Consider the following 27,842-nt stretch of genomic DNA (forward strand, 5'->3'; position numbering starts at 1 on the left):
CTTTGAGACCCACCAGGCCCCTCTGTTCATGGAGTTTTCTAGGCAAGAATACTGGAGTGAGTAGCTATTTCCTTCTCCAGGGCATCTTCCTGACCCAGGGATTGAACCTGGGTCTCCCGCATTGCAGGCAGATTCTTTACCATCTGAACCACCAGGAAAGCCAGTGGGTATACACACTTATGCGTATATTATGAACTGTTGCTATGAAGTGATGATACTGGCTTGTGTAACATGAATGCTGAGATGACAGGAGGCGCTAACATCTAGGGCAGTGAATCTCATCTGGGAGCGATTTTGCTCCCCGGTGGGAGGGGGTACGTTTAGCAATATCTACACACATTTTTGGTTGCCTCAACTGGGGTTGGGGTGCTCCTGGCATCTAGTCACAGAGGCCAGGGATGTTGTAGAACATCCTACAGTGCACAGGACAGCCCCTCCTCCAAGAGTTATTTGTCCCCGAGTGTCAACAGTGCCGAGGTTGAGAAACTCAGTTCTAGAAGCAGAGAGATCGAGTATTGAACAAATGCTTACTGGGCATCTAGAATAGTCAAGACTCTATTTTAGCCTTGGTTCAGAAATAAGCATAATGCAAACCTCTGTAGGTATGCTCTCGGATTATTTAGTAAGGGCAGTATCGGGCAGGTCTTGACTGGAAACATTTGGTGCACAGATTAAGATAAGCTGAAGAACTAGTCACAGAGGCCTGAATATTGGTGGTGGGGAGCATGAGGGAGAGCGTGGTGGCCTTGGCTAGTAGCAGCCCAGGTTTCCATCTCCCTGGGACCCCAGAGCTTAGGTATGCGGTGGATGCTGGAGCCTGGAAGGGGATGGAGTCTTCCAGTGCAGCCCCCTTGCTAGGAGCGAGCTGTACTTGAGAGAGTTAACCTCGAGGTGACACCCAAGGGTAGGAACTCGGGGAGTAGTTATCCCAACCTCCCTCATACCTACTGTAAGGGCACCACGTGGGAAAACAGAAGCCAGAGGGCAGGGGTGGGTATCTGTCTGTGGGGCATACAGCTCAGCATCCCACAGGAAGCAGGATGGAGAAGCGTGAGGGGTGGGGTGGGTACCAGAGAACATGAAGGCGAACAGATGTATCTGGCCAAAGACTTGGTAAAAGACTCTTACTGAAAGCGGATACTGGTAAGAGCTGTAAGGGAGACCTGCATCCAGGGCTCTCAGCTTTCAGAGGCGTGAGGGCTTCCTTCTAGCCTGGATGAGCTCAGGGAGGGCTCAGTAAAGGATGCGGCATTTGAAAGACAGCCTTGGGGAGTGAATAGAGTAACCAGCACGTCAGCCTCTTCCCACTCTGAAAGGTCACCTTCTCTCACAGGCAGGGAAGAGGGGAGCGCTGGGCTGCAGGCCCCCCACCCCAGCCTCCCCAGCCTGCTCTCCGGCCCACGGATCCCAGCCCCACTGCTGTTCTGGGAACATTCTGCTGGAAAGCATTTTCCATCGAGAATGAGTCTCCCTGGGAGGGGGCATCAGGCAGGCCCTGCTTCCCTTCATTAGTCATTTCTTTGTTTTTCACAAATCCACTATCTTACATATAGAAGCATATCTATCTGTGTATATAATGCTTTCATATATATGTGTGTGTGTGCATATATATATATTAACTGTTACGTAGGATTGCAGTAACCAACAGACATTTAGATAATAGAGGAGTGTGCATGTGAGCTCAGTTGTGTCCGACTCTTTGGGACACCATGGGCTGTAGCCCGCCAGGCTCCTCTGTCCATGGGCTTCTCCAGGCAAGAATACTGGAGTGAGTTGCATTCCCTCCTCCAGGGGATCTTCCCGACCCAGGGATGGAATCTGTGCCTCCTGTGTCCCCTGCATTGGCAGGAAGATTCTTTACCACTGTGCTACGACCTCCACCGTAGTACAAGCGAAAAACACCCACCAAGGTAAACCCACACCGGGAACGCCCTCGTGGGCTCCCTCAGCTCCCAGCCACGCTCTCCTGTTTGGGGGTCCACTCCTCACTGGGAATCCTCCTCTGCTCTCCCTTCTAAGAGTGTTCACAGATGTCTTCCTACAGAGACGGATCTCAACCCAGGAACAGACTCCCTCCCTGCCAATACAATGTTTGCCCAGCTCTGAGTGGTTCCTCTTAAGACAATATCTCCAGGAGACTCGCAGTGGCCTTTAGCATCCCATGTCCCACAGAGGATCCAGGTTTGATTTCGACACTCCTCTTCTAGCCCCCAGGGTCTTCTGTATGGGGTGAGTTGCCCACCATCCTCCTTGTTCTATTGATCGCTCCCTGGAAAGCTGTGGGATTTCTTTCCAATTCTGCCCCCCACCACTGCACATCCACATTTCCCAAGGATAAGTATTAATTATCAGAGATATTGCAGCCTAAACCCAGAGAGTGGAAGAGAAGTATTTACCTTGCATCCCCAAATGCAATGTTTTCAAATGTTTTCAAAGCTGCTCTCCACATGTAATTAATACCTTATATCATTTACTTTTGAACAGTGTAGGTGTCTCCACGCTTTCAAACTCAGACCCCTAGAGCCTGCTGGAAATAAGAAATGGGCCCATTTTCCAGCTTTATCCCTCTTAAGAACAGCTCTCCTGACTACACAAAGACCAGACAGGGGCTTTGTAATTACTTCTTGAAAGAGCGAGATTAAATTCTTAGCCAAGGGCATTCTCTCCCCCAGACTCTGAAGGGAGAGAGAAAGGATGGTTTTGTTTCTCTAGTAACAAGATTTTAACACTGAGAGATGGGAGTTGGAGCATGAGGTGTGATATTCAAGGTGGAGAGAACAATGTGAGCAGGAGCACAGAGGTTGGAAATAACGCACAGAACCTATGGTTTCAATGAACATTGTTTAAAAATGTGACAGCTATGAATTGTGGGTATATACACAGCAGGTACCAAATTATAGGTGATGTTTAATTATTTCCCTTAAAGATCAATTTTGTATTTTTAAGAATTCCATGTAGCTGATTTAGAGAAGGATATTATTAACTCACTGAAATAGAAACACAAAAATCCATTTGTTTTTCCAGTTACTGCGATTACTTGGGTTGACTCCTTTCCTCTTCCACTTAACCGTGGATTCCCTTCATGACATCAGAGTTGAATTCCATGATGTTGGTCCCTTTGGGTTATTCTGTCAGTCTGGTTTCTTTTCTCAGACTCCATGATGCTTATTTTAAAATAACCAGTTTCACAATCATTCCAAAGCCCTCCTTGCCCACCCCCCAGCTCTTCCCCCCAACTCTAGGGGCCAGACTGGATGCTAGTGGCTTAGAACAGGGTGGATGGTACATACCACACCGATGCTAGGGACCTGGGAGGTAGGGGCAGAACATCTTCTCCCTGGCTGTCCAGAGGTTAAGTTCGTTCTTTCTGTTGGCTGCTGTTTCCTCTCTAACACCAAGTAGCCAGTAGCCCTTGGTTCTGCTGGGTGTCAAGTTTCCAAAACACTGTTGGTTATTTTGTGGAGGATGTCTTGTTGGTGTTTCAGAGAGCCCTAGGTGGTCCTGCCCCCTGCACATTAGCTTGGACTCATCTCCTACTTGTGATGCTTTCCATCTCCTCCTCCCAGGACCCACTCCAGACTGTCTACCCATCCCATCTTGTTTCCAGGGCCCCAGTCTTCGAGCTGTCTGGAGCTTCCTACTGCACTCCTGCTCAGGAAACACGTGTCTTCGCCACGTGAAATGGTGAAGGTCACTGGATCCCCCAGTGGCACAGCCTTCTGTCTTCCACACCCCAGGCAGCAGGCCTCTTCTTGTCACCTTTCAGCCAAGAGGATCTCCAGTCCCCAGCCTAGGGGAGGGAGAGAAGGTTAGGGCTCTTGGATTCTCTTGGTTGCTCTCTCTCTCCCCCTCGGCTTTGGGGGGAGCGAGGAAGAGCTGCTTTTTACATGACAACACGACACTCCTTCAAAATGCCACCTCCTCTCCTTCCCACCTCCCTTCCATGTTTCAGCTGTGTGTGCGGAGGGGGTAGGTGGTACCCTCTTTACTGAATGGCATCCTTCTACATGCCCTGCAGGAAGGGGCTGGCCGCAGAGCTGGTGATCCTTGTGAGTGAGAAAGTGGGGTACTTTCCAACACTTGTTTTCAGTCGTGGACCTAAGGGGACAATTCCACTATGTGGCAACTGACAGTACTGTGTTACCATCATGACCACCCTTCAGAGATCCGTGTACCACCTCCCAAAATTTGGTTCAGATGTCAAAACTGATGATACCACATATTCACCAAAAAGGTATGAAAAAGTATTACTTAGAGAATTGAGGTCTCTGGGGAGAACAGAGTAGGCCTCTCAAGTAGGTCCAAAATAACCTGAGAGATGGAGGAAGGGAGCCTGGCCCAGGGTTTTATGGCAGTTAAGGAATGGGGACGGGGTGAGGGGTCTCAGCAAGGGGCAGAGGCTTACAGGGTTTCAGTCTCCTGCTGGTGCCACAGAGGCTGGCGTGCTGCAGTCCATGGGGTCACAAAGAGTCGGATATGACTCAGTGACTAAACAACAACATGATCCAACAATCCTACTCCTGGGCTTACATCCCGAGAAAACCATAATTTGAAAAGATACTGTGTTCATTCTCAGTGTTCATTGCAGCACTGTTTACAATATCCAAGACAGGGAAGCAACCGAATGTGCATCGGTAGATTAATGGCTAAAGAAGATGTATCCACAATGGAATACTACTCAGCCAAAAAGAATGAAATACTGCCATTTGCAGCAACAGGAATGAACCTAGAGATTGTCATGCTAAGTGAAGTAAGTCAGACAGGGAAAGATAAGTATATATGATATTGCTTATATGTGGGATCTAGGATATGACACGAATGAACTTATCTTTGAAGCCAAAATAGACTCGTGGACATAGAAAACAATCTTATGGTTAACCAAAGAAAAAAGGGAGGAGGGATAAATTAGGAGTTTTATTTATTAATCAGATACATACTAGTATATACAAAATAAAACAAGGACCTACCACATAGCACGGGGAACTATATTCAATATAGTGTAATAACCTATAAAGAAAAAGAATGTGAATATATATATATACATACACATATATATGAATCACTTTGGGGGCATTCCCTGGGGGTCCAGTGGTTAAAACTCTGAGCTTCCAATGCTGGGGCCCCAGGTTTGATCCCTGGTCAGGGAGCTAGGATCCTTTAAGTTGTGCAGTATGTCCCTCCCCCCAAAAAAACCAAATTTAATCACTTGGCTGTACACCTAAAACTAACACAACATTGTAAATCAACTGTACTTCAATTAAAAATATTTTAAAACAATGGGGCCAGATGCTTTATCACAGTTACTTAGACATTAGAGGAAACTCAGACAGTGTTGCTCTTCAAAGTCTTCACTGCAGAGAGCTGGGTCTGATCCTCCAAGGAGCAGAGCAAAATGGGAAGGTTAACTGTGCAAAGATTTTTAGGAAAAGTGCCTATGAGGGGGTAAAATAAGGAGCAGACCAGACAATCTGGAAGAGTCATCAGACTGTGACATGAACGTTTGACCTTGAGCGAAGGACAGACAAAGAGATGGTTTGATGGAAATGCCCTAGGAAGCCATGTCATCTACAAAAGGATCAGCAAAGTCTGGGATGTTTTCTGTGCTGAAGTCAGACACCCCAGGAGCCCCTGCCAGGAAGGGGTCTGGTCTGGGAGCTACGTGTGGGCACCTGGCCTTTTTGTGAACAAGTGGCTTCCCCAACTCCACAGCTGAGCCCCTGTTGATCGTCTTCCTTGTAACTGGAAGCCTGAGAGGTAGTCTCACGGCCACCTCATGCAGACACCTAGTCCAATGATGGTTTCATTGCTAAAATCACTGGGCACTTCCTTTGCAGGGAAATGTCCTTATAGGATATGACAGAAACAATGAAAGGGCAGAAGAGTTTGATAGCTTTTAAAAAGACCCTTTACTCTTAAGCCAAACCAGCTTCGGCCAGCTAGAGTACCCCTCCAAGTACTTGTTCTTGTCATTTAGACGCTAAGTTGTGTCCAACTCATTTGTGAGCCCATGGACTGTAGCCCTCCAGGCTTGTCTGTCCCTGGGGTTTCTCCAGGCAAGAGTACTGGAGTGGGTTGCCATTTGCTCCTCCAGGGAATCTTCCCTACCCAGGGATTGAACTTTGTCTCCTGCATTGGCAGGCAGATTCTTTACCGCTGAGCCACCAGGGAAGACCCTCTTAACACTTATCTTTGTGTGTTTGGCTATTGCATACACATACTACATACACGAAGAATCTGCCCTTAAATGATAAAAGTCACCATTAATGACATTCCAAGGAATATGCCACAGTGTCTGAAAGTGATTAAAAGGAACAATCCCAGACACATTTGGAACAATAGTCACATCGTGAGAATAATTTTACAGCCTTCCAAGGTGACTTGACTGAGGCGGACCATTCTTAGTGTCTACAGGATTTTAGGGACAATAGTGAAAATTAAAAATAGCTCTGCTTTATATCATCATTTCCTCTCCATGTGTGCACTGGCAGATGGATATGTGCGAGAATTATTTGCCATGAAGCGGATCAATGGGGGTCCTCCAAAGCTCTGTGCTTGATTTTGTACTTTTTTGTTCTTTTTTTTTCAAAGGGAGATTCCCAAGTTGTATAACTTTTAGGATCCCCCACAAAGCCTTCATCCACCCCAGGAAGGCGTATTTGTGGCCTCACATCCAGGCTGAGTTTGTGTCTGTTTCTATGGCTTCCTTTCCCCGCATCCTCACACTTGGGTACATATGGTTCTCCAGATGGGGTAATGCTCTCCTTCACACGTGTTTCTAAATGTCTTTGGATTGTTTAACAAAAAGAAGTTAACGGGTAAAAGAGAGGGGGAGAAAAAAACCTGGTTAGACAAATCTCTGAACCAAAGTGAGGGATGGAGGAAGGCCCTTTTCTTTGCGTCCCAGGGGTTCGAGCTTCCTCTATAGTCAGGCTTGGGGAAAGAATGTCTTTTTTCAAGCCACTAGAGGGCATCAGTGTGCAGACAATTGTCACATTTGGGTAGGGTGCTGAGCTCCAGGGAGTAAGAGGGACACTGACTCTCCTATTCCTATAACCAAGAGTCTTTTTTTTTTTTTTTCTTCTTCTTCTTTTCAAAGCACCTCTTCCTCCACTTGGGCTGTTTCTTCCTGAATCTGAATCATCCTAGTATTTTCTCTTCGCCTACTCACCTATATGGCATAGGAAATGGCAACCCACTCCTGTATTTTTGCCTGGAAAATTCCATGGACAGAGCCTGGAAGGCTACAGTCTGTGGGGTTGCAAAGAATTGGACACAACTGACGGAGTGATTGAACACAAGCACACACCCTTCTATAAGGTCTCACACGTCCCCTCCTCCAGGTTATTTGTTGTTGTGAAGATCATCTCTATGAATGAAGGTTAAAGGACCCCCACGAGCATAGACCAGGGAGACACAAGGCCCTGGAGAGAACGCTGAACTTATTATCAGGAAACCTGGACTCCAGCCCCAGATTTGTCATTGACTGTGTGATCTTGAGAAAATCACTCTACCTCTCTGAACCTTCATGTACTTATCTGCAAAAGGCAGAGTCTTCTAAAGTTCTTTGTGTCTGAGGGGAAAAGACTGCATCTAAGTCTTTAAGACTGGATCTAGCTAAATATCCTCCTTTGAAGGCAAAAATCTCTTTCTTTTCCGTCATCCTTAAAACCTCTCCTTCTAAAATTCTAAAACCAGCTTCTTTAATGTTCTTTATCAGCTCCTGATAAATAAAATTCCAAATTAAGGACTTCTCTGGGTTTCCAGGCCAACATATGAGGAGCTTGGAAGTCATCTCTCCCATCCACACAACAGGAGAAAAGATGAACAAACTGAAAATCAACAACTCTTCTTAGATTCATCAGAAAACTGACATCACAAGGCAAGCTGCTCCCCACCCCACCCCCACCCCCACCACTACCAATGAAAGAAACAGACAGGTAGACAAAGAATCACACATTAGACAAAGTTCACACGGAGCTGAAGATCAGGAGGAGGAAATGCAGAAACCAGTTCTGGGTTCCTTTTATCTAGTTTATCACGTCAGACTTGCAGCAAAAAATATGACAAGGCATACTAAAAGACAAAAAAAAAAAAAAAAAACAGAACAATAACTACTACTACAACAAAAATCTCCACAGGTTGAAGAGATAGGGAAAACATCAGAACCAAACCCAAATATGGCAGAGATGTTGGAATTAGCAGACTGGGGATTTAAAGTTACTATGATTAGTATTCTAAGGGCTCTAATGGAAAAAGTAGACAACATGCAAGAACAGATTGGCAGATTGGTAATGGAAGCAGTGAGATGGAAACTCTTAGAAAGAATCAAAATCAAGGGCTAGAGATCAAAACACCATGACAGAAATGAAGAGTGACTTTGATGGACTCATCAATAAACTGGACTCGGCTGAGGAAAGAATCAATGAGCTTGAAGACATCAATAGAAACTTCAAAAACTGAGACTCGAAGAGGAAAAAGAACGAAAAATATAGAACAAAGTACTCTAATGACCGTAGGACATTAATAGAAGTCTCAATGTATGTATACGAGGAATATCAAATTAACGATGTCCTCTCTCGTCTATTCTAACCACATCACTTACATAACTGCATCACTCTTACCTGCAAAATTCAGAACTGAACTAAGAAACCATGTTTTTGCTGTAACTCCTAACACTGCCATATCTTATTAAATCATCTCTCTTTAAAAGATGAAAGACTTCACGAGGGATGGATGAGAAACCCAAAGAAGTCCTCAATTTGGAATTTTATTTATCAGGAGCTGATAAAGAATATTAAGGAAGCTGGTTTTAGAATTTTAGAAGGAGAGGTTTTAAGGATGACGGAAAAGAAAGAGATTTTTGCCTTCAAAGGAGGATATTTAGCTAGATCCAGTCTTAAAGACTTAGATGCAGTCTTTTCCCCTCAGACACAAAGAACTTTAGAGGACTCTGCCTTTTGCAGATAAGTACATGAAGGTTCAGAGAGGTAGAGTGATTTTCTCAAGATCACACAGTCAATGACAAATCTGGGGCTTGAGGCAGGGAAAAGAGGCTTACCTAGTTTCTCTGTAACCTCATTGGTCTCATTAAATTGGGCTTGAAGTGACCTCTCTTCTCCCATTTTCTGCCTGAATCTCCTACTCCTCAGAAGATAGCACATTCAAACCATTGGACCGTGACCAATGTGACAGCAAAGCTGATATTCTTCATGGTGGAAACTGGAAAGTCTTACTCCATTTCCAATGGAGATTTGCCTGGAGCTGGAGAAAAATTGGACCAGAGAGTTTGGAGTAGCACGTGGAGAGGTGACCTCCTTGTGGTCCCTCCAATGTCACAGACTTGAGGTCTCTTGAATACATTCTTATCTCCTGTTCCATCACTTGCTCTTTATTTTAATCACTTTCATTATATATGTCCTCAAAAAGGGCCTGCCACCTTCCATCCCTGTTCCTACCTTCATCCTGTTCCATTTGCATCCTGCTTAGGATTCTTCAGTAGCATCCTTCTCGAGAGGGACATTCAAGGCCATTTATGACCTTGTGAGCGGACCTCTCGCTCTACCCCGGCCCTTTCCTTTCTCACCAGCCACCATTTTTGTGCAACCCTGAGCTGTTTATATTCAAGGCATCTTCTTACTTCCTTGTCTTTACAAATGCTGTTCCTTCTGCTAGAAAGATTCAGTTCACGTGCTCCCTCCACCAGGAAGTCTTCCCTGAGAAGCTGGTCCAGGTTGCAAGCCTCTCTTAGTTTCTCCCCTATGACCTGGGCACACCTCTGCTGCTCCACTTTCCTGGACTTCCCTAGTCACCTTCAGGTGCCTGGGGGGCAAGAATTGTATTCCATCGCTAAGTTTATTATCTAGTACAATATATGGAGCATGGTTTGCTACATGAATAAAAGTATGAATGAGTCAACAGAATGTAAAAGTCTCAAACATATGTTGTGAAAAGAAAATGAAAGTAGATCATAAGGGAGAAGGAAAGAAAAAGAAGAGAAAAGCAGAATAGGAGGCAGGAAAGTTCTATGTACTGTTTCAAACAAAGTAACTGAAGGAATTAACGTTTCAGCCCTGGTTCAGACTGTTAAGGAAACATGGTTTAATAAATGCCTTTGAAATGCATTTTTGAAAAACCTTAAAGATAAGAATCAGTAGAGCTTAAAACGAAATACATCTCTCAAAACGCTAAATCCATTTATCAAGCCAGAAAGCAAAGAAAACATGAAAAGGTGGAAAGCATAGAAAAAGATGACAGAACAAAGATCAAACGTAGGAGGTGTATCAATAAAAGCAAATGGATCAAGCTTTTCTATTAAAAGACAAGACCAATGGGGTCAAAACCCCAAAGCTGAGTATGTACTGTCTACAATTTACACACCTAAAATAAAATGATCCAAATAGACTAAGATAAAAGCATGGGGAAAAGACATGCCTGAAATATTAAACAGGGAAAAATATGGAAAATGGAAGCAAGCATATTCATAGAAGACAAAGTAAAAATCTACAGCAGAAGACAGATAAAGCTTTTTGTTTTACCTTTCAATTAATTTTAATGTTTTAATCAAAAAAGTTGAACATGGGCACAGTCCAATTTTTTTTTAATTCTAAAAGGAGATTACAAATATGTCAGTTCCTTATCTCCCACCCCATCCAATATTCTAAACGCAACATTTTTCAGCTCTTTTGGCTGTTTCTTATATGTAAGAAACATGCTAAAATTAACAGACGTAAACAGACTTCAGCTGATCAATAATATTAGCTCCTTAAAAGGCTAGCAAAGGGTTTATTTCATACCCATCTTACCCTGCTCTCATTCTTCTGATGTAGCTCTATCACAGTTTGTAGATTTGTCCATATCCAGTATTATATCAGCTAGGAAAGTGCCTGGCTGAAAGAAATAGGAAGCATACCTAACACTGACTTTCAGGCAGTCAAAAGCTGATGTGACCGTTTTATGATTTCTTTAGGGGCCTAGGCTCTTTTTATTTCTCTATTCTCCCATTTTAGGCTTGTACTTTGGTCCTCATGGTCACAAGACAGCTGCTGCACCTCTGATGTTGCACCCATGTTTCAGGGAAGGAGAAAAAGGAAGGAAAAAGGAAGCTAGGGGAGAAAGAAGAAAAAGTTTCCTAGAAACTTTCTCATCAGCAGGCGTGTAGCAAACCGTCAACTGTGAGGCAATCTAGAATTACAAGTACTTCTAGATAGGCACATTGCTGCTTGAACAAAATTGAGGTTTGGATATGAGGAAGCAAGGAATGTAGGCACTAGCAAGAGAATCAATAGTGTGTGTCACAGGTGTTTTTTTATTATTATCTCTATGTAAATAGTGCTAACTTCTTAATCAGGGAATGTTATATTTTCTTTCTTGTACATCTTTTTGTTTTTCCTGGAGTCAAAGCTTGCCTCATTATTTTTCATTTGCTTAAGTTTTTTCTTTTCCACCTTGAACTGTGGCTAACCTTCCCCATAAGTATCAAGAGCTCTGTAAGAGATCTCTTACAGATATCTCTTAACATTATTTCCATGTGTTTAAATCTATCAGATAAACTATCATTTCAAACCTTTTTCAGGAGACATCACTACTCAAGTCTGCTTGAGTTCATCTGCTCCATCTCCAGGTTTGAAGACATGCTGTCAGCTGGGACATACCTTTGTTACCATTCCAGGAAGCCCCTCCATCCCCTTTTCCCACTTTTCTGAATCTTCATCTTTCATTTTCTTGAATTTCTATCTAATTTTGTTGGAGTATATCCCTTAGTTGCTTTCTGGAAGGGAAAAAAGAGAAAAAGACAAACGTTAGCTTTTTTTTTTTAGACTTCTGCATTCCTACCCTAACACTTAATTGCAGACCTTGTGTGCATGCTAAGTCACTTTTAGTCATACCCAACTCTTTGCAAACCTCTGGACTGTAGCCTGCTAGGCTCCTCTGTCCATGCAATTGTCCAGACAAGAATACTGGAATGGGTTGCCATTTCCTCCTCCAGGGGATCTTCCCGACCAAGGGATTGAACCCAAGTCTCTTATGTCTCCTGCACTGGCAGGTGGATTCTTTACCACTAGCACCACCTGAAAATTCTAGGTTGGAATTGATTGCTCTCCAATTTTTATTAAAATCTTTGCCTCATTGCTTTCTATCTCCTGCTTTCTTGAAGTCCATCCAGTGCCATTCTGATTACTGATTTTTGCTTGATCCCTGGTTCCCACCAACCTTTCATGCTTTAAGCTCTTCTCTTTATTCCAGTATTCTGAAATTTCACTATCGTGTGTATTGTTGTATTTTATCACCCATTGTGCTGAGCATCTGGTAGGAAGTGATCTGGAACCATTTATCCATTCTGGGAAGGTTAATTTTATTGTTCCTTTAATAATGTCTCCCCCTACGCTTTCCTGATTTTTGTTTTCAGAAACTGTGACAATTTAGGAACTGGATTCTTTGGTCTATTTCTTTATAATTTTATTTTAATTTCTTGAAGACTTTTCAACTGTGTTTTCCAAACTCTACTGAATTTTTCATCATGGTTTTGACATTTTTAATTTCCAAAGTCTGTTTCTGGTTCTCTGACTGCTGCCCCTTGTCCCTTTTATAAATATACTTGTTTCACAGTTGCACAATATTTTACTATTTCTGAAGATACTAATTACAATTTCTTTAAAGCTTAAAGAAATTAATCTTTAAAACTCTCTGCATTATTTTCCGTCATGCTGATTTTGTTTGTTTTGATTCCTTTCTTTTGCATCGGAAGTTTTCTTTGGAGGTCTGGTGGTTCTCTGCTGTTCATATCTGAGACTAAAGCACTAAAATACTAACTGAAATCTACAGCCAAGGAAGCTACTGACGTCATTGTAAACAAGTAGCCATGGAGCTTTTCTTCAGGAAGCAAAGGTCAGTGTGGGTATGTTCTTTCTTTGGCTGTGCGTAGAAGGATGTGGTTTCTCCCCTTACCTCCCAGAATTCTGCAGCTGATAGGAGATGTTCCCATCATTCTATGAATAGGCTTTGACTTTATTCCCCTGTGTTCAAACTCCATCTCACCTGACCCTACTCTGTGGTCAATGTATAGGAGATATAAGGCTCTCAGATTCAATTTTTGAAAAGTTATTTGTCTCTTGCATTATATTGGGGAGAACTGCTGAGTATACAGGATAGCGGTGGGCAGGGTAGGGGACACTGGATCTAACTGCTCCTTAGAAAGACTTTCCCATAATCCTCTGGTTGTCAGCCCTACCTCTCCCCTGGTTTCTTTGCTATTTGCTTTCTCTAATTCCTAAGGCTTTCCGGCTCTCAGCCAGGGAATGTCACCTGCTCCTCCTCAGTCTCCCCTCAGCTGTAAATCATGTCAACTTTTCTCTCGTTGCTACACCATTTAGCATCATCCATTCATGCTCCCTTTCCACATAAAGCTATGTTGTTTGGGGCTGTAGAAGTCTTCTGATTTCATGAAAGATGAAATTTTGGTTTCAGTTTCTCTTTGTTGTTTGGAATGCTTTTGAAAAGAAATGGAAACCAAACCATCTTTTCTCTATGATTTTAAAACTGGAAGCCTCATTTTGCTTTGACAAAAGTTGTAACTCACAGTGACTGTATCGCAGATAACAAACTTTTATCTGGGCAATAATGTTGCATCAAAATATATAAAAGCAAAATATTTTCTCTTCATGGAGAGGTTGACAAAATTAGAATGGTGGTAAGGAAGCTGTTATATTTTTTTTAAATCTCTGACAGAGCAATAGGCAAAAATAGGGAGGTTGAAGATCTGAATAATGTAATTAATTCACTTGATTTAAAAAATATGTTTCAAACTCTGTACTTCACAGAGAATAACAAGAAACAAAATACAAAACCTCAGTAATAGATCCAAGACCATATGAAAATGTGTTTCATGATAAAGTTGGCATTTCGGATCAGTAAGTAAGGGGTAGATTATTCAACAAATGGTGTTGGGAAAACTGGCAAATGATCTGGAAATAAAGAGAAAGAGACTAATGACTTCGGTCTTTCAGTTATCGCTGCCAATTCTTGGCAGGCAGTTTGACTACTGGGGCTTTTCCCAAAGAGTCCTCATTCCCTGTTCTTTAGCATGCCTCTCTAGAGTACTTTCTAGGCATTCCAAAGAATAATCAGAATTAAGCCATTTGACTTCCTCTGGTGACTTAAATGGCTGCACTACTTTGAAAGTCAAGAGGTCCTTCACACTTGGCCCTCTTAATGGATTGCCCTGCATGCATTTGATAGCATGGAACTACATATTAGATTCTTACATCATGGAGTTTGGAGGGGGCTAGCACATAGGTTTAGAAGGCTGGGAGCCCCATTACTGAGAAGGATAGCTTTCTGTAGTCAAGCCTTCCCAAAACCTCTGATGCTGTCCGAGGACCCATGTGGGGCTCCTCCAGCTATTCCATTGCCTTCTGAATGCTCCCAGCTCGAAAAGCCCTCAAAGAGATCTTGCCTTTTTTCCACATGCCCTCCCCCTTTCATCCAGGAGGGATGTGCAAAATATTTATCAGCTGTCATTGTGTCATTGGCACTGACCCATCAGAGATATGCAACATCAGTCAGTCTAGAAATGAGGTGTAATTATCCAGCCAGACTGTTGCCAAGTAGGTGAACATCAGCTCTCTTTCTGCTAGAGGCAGTCCTACAATTCTCCCAAGAGCATTTCCTCCAAACTTCATTTTGTTTGAGGTGCTATGTTGTGCTGTTTAGTCAGTAACTAGTGTCTGACTGTCTGTGACCCCATGGACTATATAGAGCCTGCCAGGTTCCTCTGTCCATAGGATTCTCCAAAGAAGAATAGTGAAGTGAGTTGCCATTTCCTACTCCAAGGGATTCTTCCTGACCCAGGGATCAAACCCACGTCTCCTGCTTGGCAGGCAGATTCTTTACCACTGAGCCACCTGGGAAGCCCCTGAGGTGTTATATTATCTCTTCATTTTTTTTATATATTATCTCTTCATTTTTACCTCCTTTATGGTTTTGAATTTGTGGCAAATTCAAAACACCTCTATGGCTGTCTTTTCCTTCTCTGTTATGTCTGTCTGACAATATTTTTCCCGGTTTGATTTACTATGAAGATATCTTGAGCCAAGACATTTCTGGAGAGGGCAGAAGTGGAGACAGATGTCTTTACTGGAAGAATAGAGAGTGGTGTGGCCAAAGACATCTCCAGTGGTTTCCCCATTTTAGAAGCATCTTCCCCTGGCTTTTCCTGAGCTAGAGCTCTCTGCGAACAGGGCTTTCTCTCTTCCCAGTTACTCAAGATCCTCTCCCATCTGATTATATCATCATCCCTTAAGTCCTGCTGGGAAAGATTGAGGGCAAGAGGAGAAGGGGGAGACAGAGAATGAAATGGTTGGATGGCATCACTGACTCAGTGGACATGAGTTTGAGCAAACTCCGGGAGATGGTGAAGGACAGGGAAGCCTGGCATGCCAAAGTCCATGGGGTTGTAAAGAGTCGGATATGACTTAGTGACTGAACAACAACTCTTAACCCCAAGAACCCATCTGGATGTTCTGTGTTCTGATAGCTGAAGAGTAAAGAGGGTAAAAGTGGAGGATTCCACAGAGGATTTTTAGCCAAGCTTGTATGTGGCCATATTCTTTCTGCCCACACGTCACTGGCCAGAACTCGATAGCTTGTCCTCTCATCACTGTCAGGAAGGCTAGAAAATGTCATTTAACTTATTGACAGAAGGAAGAAGTGGGTTCATGGTGAGCATCTCACTGTCTCTGCCTCACTATTTTCTCCAACCTGTAGGATGTGGTGTATGTTCTAAATTGGTGACCAACCTGTGTTAGTTCTTCTTTCCTTTTTATGTAAAGGAGAGTTTTCATGAGAGTAGCCATGCTTTTCTTTCAGGTTGCTTGACCTTAAACCTTGACATGCACTGGAATTGCTTGGAGAGGCTTGTTAAAAATGCAGATTGCCTGCCAAGGAAGGGGAGATGGGTTAGAGCCTAGGTCTGGGAAGATCCCACATGCTGTGGAGCAGTTAAGCCCACACACCACAACTACGGAGCCCAGGCTCTAGAGCCTGTTCTTGGCAATAAGATAAGCTACCGCAATGAAAAGCCTGTGCACCACAACTAGAGAGTAACCGCTGCTCTTTGCAACTACAGAAAGCCTGTACGCAGCACCAAGGACCCAGCACAGCCCAAAAATAAAATTAATAAATAATTTTGAACATGCAGATTTCTAGTGCCACCTCCAGAAGTTCTTTTATTCCCCCATAATAGTTTGGAAATATGTAGCCAGAATGTCACAAAAGTTTTCAAAGTTTACACTAGCCAAAATGTTAATGGTGGTTGTCTTTAGATAATGTGCCACATGGGGAATAGAGCCAATATAGTTTTATAATAACTATAAATAGAGTATAACCTTTAAACACTGTGAATCACTATATTGTACACCTGTAACTTACATAATATTGTACAGCAACTATACATCAATAAACTAAATGAAAACCCATAATTTTAATTATGATCACATCCTGAATTTACTTGGCAAACTCTCCAGTCCCTATCTTTACCCCAAATTCTAGATCTGAATATGAGTGATTGAGTGAAAGTTGCTCAGTCATGTCTGACTCTTTGCAACCCCATGGACTATATAGTCCTTGGAATTTTCCAGACCAGAATACTGGAGTGGGTAGCCTTTGCCTTCTCCAGGGGATCTTTCCAACCCAGGGATTCAACCCAGGTCTCTCGCATTACAGGTGGATTCTTTACCAGCTAAGCCACAAGGGAAGCCCAAGAATACTGGAGTGGGTAGCCTATCCCTTCTCTAGTGGATCTTCCTGACCCAGAAATCAAACCAGGGTCTCCTGCATTGCAAGAGGATTCTTTACCAACTGAGATATCAGGGAAGCCTTTGATTTGAATATACAGCTGCCCAAACAATGGGTTTCCCAGGTGGTACTAGTGGAAGAGAACCTGCCTGCCAATGTAGGAGACGTAAGAGATGTGGGTTCAATCCCTAGATCGGGAAGATCCCATGGCTACCCACTCCAGTATTCTTGCCTGGAGAATACCATGGACAGAGCCATCTGGTGGGCTATGGTCCATAGGGTCGCAAAGAGTTGGACACGACTGAATTACTTAGCATGCACACATGCCAAACAACACGTCTCCTTTCATACCTAATAAGCTGCTGAGAGTTAAAATGTCCAAAGCACGTGCTTCATTTTCACCCCTCTCCTGTGGTGCCCTGCCCCCCAATAAAGGGTAACGTCATTTACCCATTTGCTCAGGTCACATATTTTGGATTATTTTTCACTCGTGTCTTTCTCTCGGACCCTCATCCCATTCAACAGAGACTCCTTCCAACCTGCTTCAAATACACTCTTAATCCAACCACATCTCGTATTCTGCGGCACTGGCATCTCAGTCTGTGCTGCGCTCACATGTCACACAGACCGGTAACATCCTCCTTCCTGGTGTCCCTGCGGCTCCTCTCCTCTCCTCTCCCACCACGGAAGCCAGAGCAACCCTTTGAAAACATCAGCCAAGCACGTCCCTCCTTGGCCTCAATCCTCCGAAGGCTTCCCTTTACCCACTAGCATGCAGAGTCCTCACCACGGCCCCCAGGCCTACAGGACCTCAGCTCTGGCCACTTGTCTGCCCTCGTTTCTCACCATTCCTGCTCACGGTGCGTGGCCCCACTGGCCTCCTTGTCCTTCCTTGAACATATCAAGGTCTCGGTCCTTGCTGCTCCATTTCCTGGCTTGTTATTTCCCTAAATATTAATATTTGTAGGGCATCCGCTATCATTTCAATCTGATCTCTGAACAAACTTCATTCTTCAAAGAGGCTTTTCCTGATTATCCCTTATGAATAGTGCCCCCTGCCCCATCAGCACCATCGTTTTACTTGCGCTTTCTTTTCCACCTCAGCTCTTATTAACTGAGCCAGCACAGTAGACTTATTTGTCTGTTTTCTCCCAGTCTTGTCCCATGATAGCACATTGTCTTTTCTGCTTATTTCTCTAGCCCCCAGCACCTAGAAGGGTGCCTAGTCTAAGATTTTATATTATTAATATCCTTTTAAAAAATGATAGGAATTCTCTATTGGTCCAGTGGTTAGAACTCAGTACTTCCACTGCTGTGGCCTGGCTTCAGTCCCTGGTTGGGGAACTAAGACCCCACAAGCCATACAGCATGGTCATATAAATAAATAAATGAATAAAAAATTTTTAAATTTAAAAAGATTAAAATTTTTGAGACTTCCAAATAGTTTACTCTATGATGTAGTAGCCCTTGTCGTATACTGACAAAAGGTTCCCCTCTTTTTGTTTAAGGCAGAGTTTTTACTTTCTGGTTACATATTTGATAATCATCAAACAAAATGTCCATCTAAGCCCAGTGTCCTGACATTGTGAGTTCACAATGCTGTGAACTCTGTTAGTTTCTCTGTTAGTACTTGAAACATCTCCCTGGGTCATCACTTTGCTCTGTTCTTCCCACCTGAAGGCATTGGCAGGACGGCCCTGGTTTCCCAGTCTCTACCTTGATCTGCTCTCAGGCACAGATCTGTGCCCTGCAGTGAGAGATGGGGAGTCCCAGGAGTGCTGCTAAATTAGGAGCCTGGCTTCATTATTATGCATCTCCAGTAAATCCGAAGCATGACTTATGAGACTCCTTCTAGGATGATTAAAAGAAAGAAAGAAACTAATGAGAAGATCACACACTTCATTTGTAGCAAACATTTCAGGCAGTTTTCTTCCAAGATGTTTACAAAAGAAACCTGGGGGAGTGAGATGGGGCTCTACCTCTTGACACCCCACATCAGGAAATTCAAGAGACCATGTATCTTAGAGAAGGATGCAGGATGTCCAGTAGGGTTGAAACACAGAAATAGTGTGAGGTGGTTGTGTGTGTGTCTGTGTGTGTGTGGTGGATGTGGTGGGGGTGTGTGTGTGGTGGGTGTGTGTGGTGAGTGTGTGTGGTTTATGGGGTGGTGTGTGTGTGTATGGTGTGTGTGGTATTGTGGGGGGGGTGTTCTATGTGGGGTGTATATGTGTGTGTGTGTGTGTGTGTGGTGTGTGTGTGTGGTATTGTGGGGTGTGTGTTCTGTGTGGGGTATGTGTGTGTGTGGCATTGTGGAGTGTGTGTGTGTGGTGTGTGTGGTATTGTAGGGTGTGTGCTGTGTGTGGTGGGGGCGTGTGGTATTGTGGGGTGTGTGTTCTGTGTGGGGGGTGTGTGTGTGGTGGGTATGTGTGTGGTTTGTGTGTGGGGGGTTGTAGGGTGTGTGTTCTGTGTGGGGTGTGTGTTTGGGGGGGTTGTGTGTGGTATTGTGGGGTGTGTATGTATATGTGTGTGGTGTGTGTATGGTATTATGGGGTGGTGTATGTATGTGTGTGGTGTGTGTGTGTGTGTGGTATTGTGGGGTGTGTGTTCTGTGTGGGGGGGTGTGTGTGTGGTGGGTGTGGTATTGTTGAGTGTGTGTGTATGTGGTGTGTGTGCGTGGTATTGTGGGGTGTGTGTTCTGTGTGTGGGGTGTGTTTGCGGGGTTGTGTGTGGTGCTGTGGGGTGTGTGGCAGGGGCGATGGGTGTACTGGGTGGAGAGCTGATGTCAAGGAAAGATGAGAACGAGAGTAGGCAGTGAGCACAGCGTAAAGCATCTCCTAGAATCTTCAAAGGTGAACTATTGAAGGGTTCTAATGAAACTTGATTTTGGGAAAATCCCTCCAGTTACATGTGGAGATAAAGGGATACACCAAAGACATCAAAACCAGTGACAAGGGACTTCCCTGTGACCCAGTGGCTAAGTCTCCGAGCTCCCAGTGCAGGGGGCCTGAGCTCGATCCCTGGTCAGAGAACTAGGTCCCACATGCAACAGCTGAGAGTTTGCATGTCTTAACTAGAGATCCTCTGTGCCACAGCCAAGACCTGGCACAGCCATACAAGTATTTTTAGAAAACCAACAAACCAGTGACAAGGCCATGGTAGTAATTCAGGGGAGACATACAGGTAGCAATGAGGACAGAAAGATGTCTATTAAAGTGCTAGAAATGACTTCCTACCCTGCAAAGCAAAGGTACTTCTTTCTGTACTCTTGAAAGGGTACTAGCCTTCCAAGAAGAGCACATGGTCCTCCCTTGGAGAGTATACAGAAGATGGAGAATTATAGCTCTAGACCTTTAGTTACCTCTGCAAACTCTAAGAACTTTCTCTGGGCACTGAGGTCTGCTCTCGGCAGACAAGATGAGCTTCTCTTCCTTCTTCAGTTCTGACAACATGGATGGCCTGTGTGGCCTCACTGGGACCACAACCTATTAAGGAGAGCTTTCCAGCCTGAGACAGAAAGTTGAATTTTCCAAACCTGCTCAGTAAGCCCTGCCTTCACCAGCTTTCCTCCATGATAGTAATGAAGGCAGTGAGCCGGGGTGAGATAGAGGCCTGAAGAATCCTTTAGGACCCTGCCAAGCAGGGCAGTGGACCAAAGTGGGGAGGACAGAAAGTTAGATGCAGACAGGTCACATTTCGTGTCAGAAGCCTGGCCACAAACCTACCATGGCACCTCCTTCAGACACTCCACACAAGCCCCTCCTCCTCCAGGGCCACACCAGGGACCTTGCATGGATCTCCTTCTGAGCCTCGACTTCCTGCCAGCCAGTCTTTCCTAGCACATGTCTGCTGGAATAATCTGTCCCGAACCCACACATTGGAGACTACTGAGCTTTTTTTTCTTTTTAAGAGGAGAACTTCTTACCAGATAGCAACCCCGTGTGATTGTTCTCCATCTGTCAATTCCTCTCCACCAACCTCCAAAGGATTCAATCTCCACCTTTCTCTGCTCTGTTCTGGGTCCCCTATGGCCTTAGGCTCTCTTCCATAAGGTTTCTGATTGGGATCAACTGATGGGAAATCTGGGCAGGAGGTTGGAAAGCGGAGGAAAGGGAGGTCAGGGTACATCTCCCCTTCCTCCTCCCATGGCTTCATCTTTGGCTTTTTTTCCCCTCTGATTCACCCTCCTACCACCAGGTGATCCCTCCTCTACTGATCCAACTCCTTGTTTTTGTTTAATCACTAAGTCATGTCCGACTCTCTGCAACCACATGGACTGTATGTAGCCCACCAGGATCTGTGGGATTTCCCAGGCAAGAATATTGAAGTGGGTTGCCATTTCCTTCTCCAGAGGACCTTCCCAACCCAGGGATCAAGGCTGCATCTCCTGCATTGGCAGGCGGGCTCTTTACCACTGAGCCACCAGGAGATGTGAGGTCCAACTCCTAAGGCTCCAGAAACATCTTTTTTGCCCATGTTGCTTCAGCCCAGGGGTGGCCACAGCTTCCCTCTGCTGCTGATCTCTGGGTGACTTCTCCTCCCTTTCTATCCCCCGAGCCTAGACTAGCTCTCCGTGAGCGGTCTCTTCATGGATTTCTGTTCACCTGAACCATCTTGGTTTCCTGCAGAGCCTCTGACAGAAGCACAGCCGCAGTGACTCATACCTGTGACCCACACAGCCCAGGGCGCATCCTGTCCTGTTGAACTTGGGCAACGTGGAAACTACAGGTAAGCATTCTGACTCATGTTGGGATTCACACGCTTCCTTCTGAGCAACCCCCATAAAGGCTGGTCTTAAGCCCTTAAACATACACACGTGCCTCCTTGGCGATGCCTCAGTGGTTTTGCATCTTTTCTTGGCTAAAAGGATTGGCCTCAGGGGGATCTTCACAACTTCCCTTTTGAATCTGAGATGGACTCCACAGTCCCATAGCAAGCCATGCCTTCTTCTGTCGAAAAGTTTAACGTCCAAGGTGAGGATGCAGTTCGGGTCTATTCTAATGGGGACGATTTAGTCTGAGGTGAGCTGGGAGTTCAGTTCAGTCACTCAGTCACGTCGAACTCTTTGTGACCCCATGGACAGCAGCATGCCAGGCTTCCCTGTCCATCACCAACTCTAAGAGCTTGCTCAAATTCATGTCCATTGAGTCGGCAATGCCATTCAACCATCTCATCCTCTGTCATCCCCTTCTCTTCCCGCCTTCAATCTTTCCCAGCATCAGGGTCTTTTCCAGTGAGTCAGTTCTTCACATCAGAGTACTGGCCAGCTTCAGTATCAGTACTTCCAGTGAATATTCAGGACTGATTTTCTTTAGGATGGACTGGTTGGATCTCTTTGCAGTCCAAGGGACTCTCAAGAATCTTCTCCAACACCACAGTTCAAAAGCATCAATTCTTCGGTGCTCAGCTTTCCTTATAGTCCAGCTCTCACATCCATACATGACTACTGGAAAAACCATAGCTTTGACCAGACAGATTTTGTCGGCAAAGTAAAGTCTCTGCTTTTTAATATACAGTCTAGGTTGCTCATAGCTTTTCTTCCAAGGAGCAAGCATCTTTTAATATCCTGGCTGCCATCACCATCTGCAGTGATTTTGGTCACCATCTGCAGATGAGCTGGGAGGTTACACCCTAATCTGAACTCTGCAGAAAAGTGTCCACAGGTGGAACTCAGATCCTGACTGGAAATCCCTTGCCTGAGGACCTGACCGAGGTGTCTGTCTGACTCCAGAGTCAACAGGATACAGAAATCAGACCCTAACTTGTCTCTGCAAGAAATTTCATCAGCCCACATTTCATGATGCGTATAGACTTAGCTAATGTTTTGGGGAGTCACTGAAAGCAATAGCATCTCATTGTACTTGTGATCTACCCCCTCCCTCATCTTCTTTCTTCTCCATAACTTCTTCCTCCCACTTCCCCACCCCAGAGGCCCACCGTTCCCCTTCCTAAGGCAGATTGACTTTCTTCTTCTAAGATTTAGCCCTTGTCGTTGGTTGGGTTTCCAGGATACAGACTCTGAGACAGAGAATCGTAGGCAGGGTTTTCAGGGAGTAGTCTTGGGGGACACAGAGGAGTGAGGAAGGAAGGAGGCAACAGGCAGGGGGAGACTGAGGAAAGGGGCTCAATTCCTCTCTGACAAGGAGTCAGTAGTAACTGTTGCCTTATTCATGTTGAAGCTTCAGGAAATCCAGATTTTAAGCGTATTGTTGAAAGATTGAGCAGTGGCTATCAGTAGAATAAAAAGGGACAGCAGGTCTTCCATGTGACATGAGGGACAGCAGATTAAAGACAGCACAGATGCTCTCTAAAGATCACCTTTTCAAACTGCAGCATGCCTGCAAACCACTTGAGATCCTTTTTTGGTTTTGTTTTTTAATTAATTTACTTTTAACTGGAGGATAATTCCTTTACAATATTGAGCAGGTTTCTGCCATACATCAAAGGGCATCAGCCATAGGTATATGTATATCCCCTCCCTCTTGAGCCCCCCACCCTATCCTACCCCTCTAGATTGTCACAGAGTACCAGATCTTTGAAAATGCAGTTCTGACTCAGCAAGTCTGGGGCGGGGCCTGAGACTCTGCATTTCTAGCTAACTGCAGGCGATGCTGCTGGAGCCACACGTGTAGGAAGACACAGATGACAACAGTGAGAACACAGCCCCGTAAGCCAGGCAAGCCCTGCTCACAGCAGGTTCGAACGCACTGGGCTTCTCAGAGCCTCTAAACACACTATGCAGCTTCCGACCTCTATCCCTTGAGTCACACCATGAGTCACACACACAATAAGGGTCTCCTTATTGAGAATGCCTTTCAGGGCACTGCCCCTGTCAAAATTCTACCACAGGAGCAAGGGTAGGTCTATTCAACTCACACTTGCCTGTAAAGCCTCCCTGGCCCCCTAAACTGATTATTCCCTTTCACTAGATCCTAGCCTTATGGAACGGCCCACGTTCTGCCACATCTCAAGCTGTCTGTGCACCACTCTGTCCCAGTTCCCAAGGGAATGTAAGGACCTCAAGGTAGGAGATCTGTTCTCTTCGATGCTGTTTACTCGTAATACAAACACAGGGCTCCACTAACTTGCAATGTTCCACATCTTTCGTTAATTGAGAAAGACTCACAGCACTGGTGAGAAGGTCACAGAAGCAGGAAAAACATATCTTTTTCAGCCACTTGATCTATTATTGCCTCTGAGGTCTCAAAGGAGAGCTGGCTAATTAAGACGGTAAATCTAGAGCCAACTGATAAATCCAGACGGTTTGCCCTGCATGCCAACCAATGTCACACAACCCACCAATACACAGAATGTAGGGGATGGGGTGGGGAGCATTCTGCTGATTAACTGAATTCCTCACCTGGAAACCATTTGTTTTGGCTTGATGTATATACACAATAAATGTCTGTCCAAAAAGAATCAATTTCCTTAAAATTTATGAGTCATTTCTTCTATTCCCTTACCCGTTTTCATTTTTCTCTGTCCAATTTCTGGGGCAAATCTAAGCCTATATTTAAAAAGAGCTGAGAAATGAAAACATATAGCCCCAGATATAAAAATCATTCAAATGAATTCAGAGTTTATTTTAATTACATTTAATCAGACTACTTGGGGACAGATGCTATTATATCAACTGATGAAAGGGGGAAAAGGCTATTCAACTTCTATTTTGCTCTTTTCTTTTCTCCATTAGAGAAATTATCTTCAAACCAGGAAGGCTAGACTAACCATGAGTAGGAGACGGCTAAAGCCCCCAGTAGGAAGAAAGCTAGCTAGAGGACTCCTCACCAGACTCAGTGAATCTGAGGGACTACACCTTAGAAACTGCAGCCTTGAAACCAAAGGTGTGTGCAGGTGCTACTGAAGAATCCACAGTTTCTCTGAAAAATTATGAAAGATGAGTCAGGTGACAGAGTACCGAGAATGTACAAACACTGACCTGGTTTTGTTTTCTGGTTTTTTTTTTTTTTTTTGGAAATTGGAGAAACCAAACCGTTTAAAATAGAGATTTGCTCCCTGACAAAAGTCCCATCATGGATTATTTACAGGTAATTTATTCTTTACATTGAAATTATTGGTGAGCTATTGTTAAAGAAATTGAAAATAATCAAGAGTCAGGATAGGATCCCCTTAGAATTGGGCAGAACAAATCTCATTTTCCTTTGGGTACAATCGGTGGTCTGGAAAATGAAGGAAGTAAAAGACTAAATAAATATCTGTTATCTCAGGAAAAGATGTAACTTAGAGTTGATTATATTTTGGAGGCTGATAAACTCAACCAAATCACTGCTAGTTAATGCAGCAATGTCAAATTGTCATGCAACATGCCCCTGTCTGTATGTTTTCATTGCATTATGCAATGTCTAGAAATCAACCCTGAATATTCATTGGAAGGACTGATGCTGAAGCTGAAGCTGAAGCTCCTAATATTTTGGCCACCTGACTTGAAGCGCTGACTCTTTGGAAAAGACCCTGATGCTGGGAAAGATTGAAGACAGGAGACAGGGGTGACAGAGGATGAGATGGTTGGATGGCATCATTGACTCAATGGACATGAGTTTGAGCAAGCTCCGGGACACGGTGAAGGACAGGGAAGCCTGGCATGCTGTGGTCCATGGTGTTGCGAAGAGTTGGACATGGCTGAGTGACTGAACAATAAAACTCTGTGTTTTGTGAAGCCTTCTCAAGATTTCTTTTCTTATCAAATACTTTCCATCAGATCTTCAGAATCTTCTTCCTCAGGACCTGTGGGTTTATCAGGGTGCCAGACTGTTAGTGCTGACACGGAGAAAGTCCTGGGTGAACAGGGGTGAGTCTGTCACTCTAACATGAGGAATCCTTGCCTCCTCCTTTGCTGTTATAAAAAACCAATAAAGGTTAATAAGCCCCCAAAAACTGAAGTTTAGTATTTTGTGAGTTCCTTAAGTAGCTTTGTTAGGAACAACAAAAAAAAGAGCTGTTTGTTTAATTCACCATATTTTTCAAAACAACTCTAGAGGGCTATATCATTCCCCAGTCCAAAATTGACCCGGCACATACAAAATTTGGGGGTTTCTCTGTTGGTTCAGTGGTAAGGAATCTGCCTGACAATGCAGGGGATTCGGGTTTTGTCCCTGGGTTGGGAAGATACCCTAGAGAAGGAAATGGTAACCCACTCCAGTATTCTTGCCTGGGAAATCCCATGGACAGAGGAGACTGGTGGGTTACAGTCCATGTGATCGCAAACAGTTGGACACAACTGAACACGCACACACATACAAAATTTAAGTCATTCTGTTTTATTATCAATTTAATAGCTCTTCCTCTACACTTTAGTTATTGCTAAAAGATGCACAAATTTGTTGGGATTGTACTATACCAAGCCCAGGTAAATCATGGATCCAGTCTACTGGGAAGGTTTTGTAAAAAGTTGTTTCTTGAGTGAACCACTGGGAACTTCCCTGGTGGTCCAGTGGTTAAGAGTCTGCCTTGCAATGCAGAGGACATGAGTTTGATCCCTGGACGGGGAACTAAGATCTCACATGCCGTGGGTCAACTAAGCCCCACCACTACCGAGCCCCTGTGCACCACAATGAAAGATCCTGAGTGACACAGCTAAGACCCGATGGAGCAAAATAAAGTAAATATATATATTTTAAAGTGAACCATTGGAGAAAAAGGACTTCTGTTTGTTTTTTCCTTCTACCTTGGCTTTCTCTGTTTCTCCCAGCCTCTGCCTCCTACCTTTGAAAGCAGTCATGCTGCTCATAGCTGCATCAGCCATTTTGTAAGCACTTAAATGACAAGCCACATGCTGGGGTTGGCAGAGCAGAAAGATAGAGTTTGGGCCTTGTCAAGATGGTTGAGCAGCTGAACCAGTCCTGGGCTTCCCAACTGCAGACTCTGTGCTCTGAGATAACCAAGTGTCTTCAGGCATCAACCTCTGTAAACCAGGCAGCCTGTGATTTGCGGCCCAAACCACTCCTAGCTTACAAAGGCCCCCAACCCTACCGAGCAGACCCATGACTCAAGTAACTACTGTGTAGAACTTGCCTTTTTTGTAGCCACGCGTTCCGGGAAACAAACTCACTCAGAAGGACAATGCAGATAGTGGAGTGCAGTTTGTTACACCGGCGGGCCCAAGGCAGAGTCTCCTCTTAGCCAAGGACCCCGACCAGCATTTGTGAAAATCTTTCGTACCCCATGTGTACGTGTCCAAACCCACCACCCCAAATTCCTTGAGACTTACATAAACAAAGGAAGGGTAAATACAATCCCAATAACCCCATCATTCATGTGTCATGTGCTCAGATAGTTAAACAATTAGCCAATAATCAATAAGCCCAAGGTTACACTCCGGCAGGTACAGAAAAATTTATGGCCTGTCTGGAGGAAGGGTGATTAGTGTGTGTACTCTCTTAGGCGAGGAGTAACCTGGATATGATCTTCAAGATTGCCCTGTCAGGAGGAGGTCTTATCCTTCTGTTGTCGTTTCCATAGGCACTAAACACAGAGTTCAGAGTTCATTGGAGAGGTGGCTGAGCATGATCAGCTTGCACAGGCTTGAGATGGAGTCCAGGCCCTATGAATTCCTTCTTCACCTTCACCAGTTCTAAGTGCTGGACTCCATCCTTCCTCAAGGCTATTATCTGTTTTCTGTTTTCAATAATAAGGTTATTTCAAGTTCTGTATTTGGTCTATGCATTTGGAAAGATATTTTCTTCATAAATCACACATATTTATCATAAGGGAAGCAATCGCTTCATAGGGATACCAAGGAAAGCATCATCAGATGTGGTACTTGATGTATTGATGACAATCAGTTCCCAACAAATAATCAGTTCCTCCATGGAATTACTACTATGTGGTGGGTTAGTCACTAAGGCATGTCTAACTCTTTTGTGACCCCATGGACTGTAGGCTGCCAGTCTCCTCTGTCGTGGGATTTCTCAGGAAAGAACACTGGAGTGGATTGCCATTTCCTTGTCCAGAGGATCTTCTTGACCCAGGGACTGAACCTGCATCTCCTGCATTGCAGACAGGAGCCACTAGGGAAGCCCCAGTAACTGGAATGT

This window comes from Cervus canadensis, chromosome 1 (assembly GCF_019320065.1).
Source record: "Cervus canadensis isolate Bull #8, Minnesota chromosome 1, ASM1932006v1, whole genome shotgun sequence".
In the NCBI taxonomy this organism is placed as follows: domain Eukaryota; kingdom Metazoa; phylum Chordata; class Mammalia; order Artiodactyla; family Cervidae; genus Cervus; species Cervus canadensis.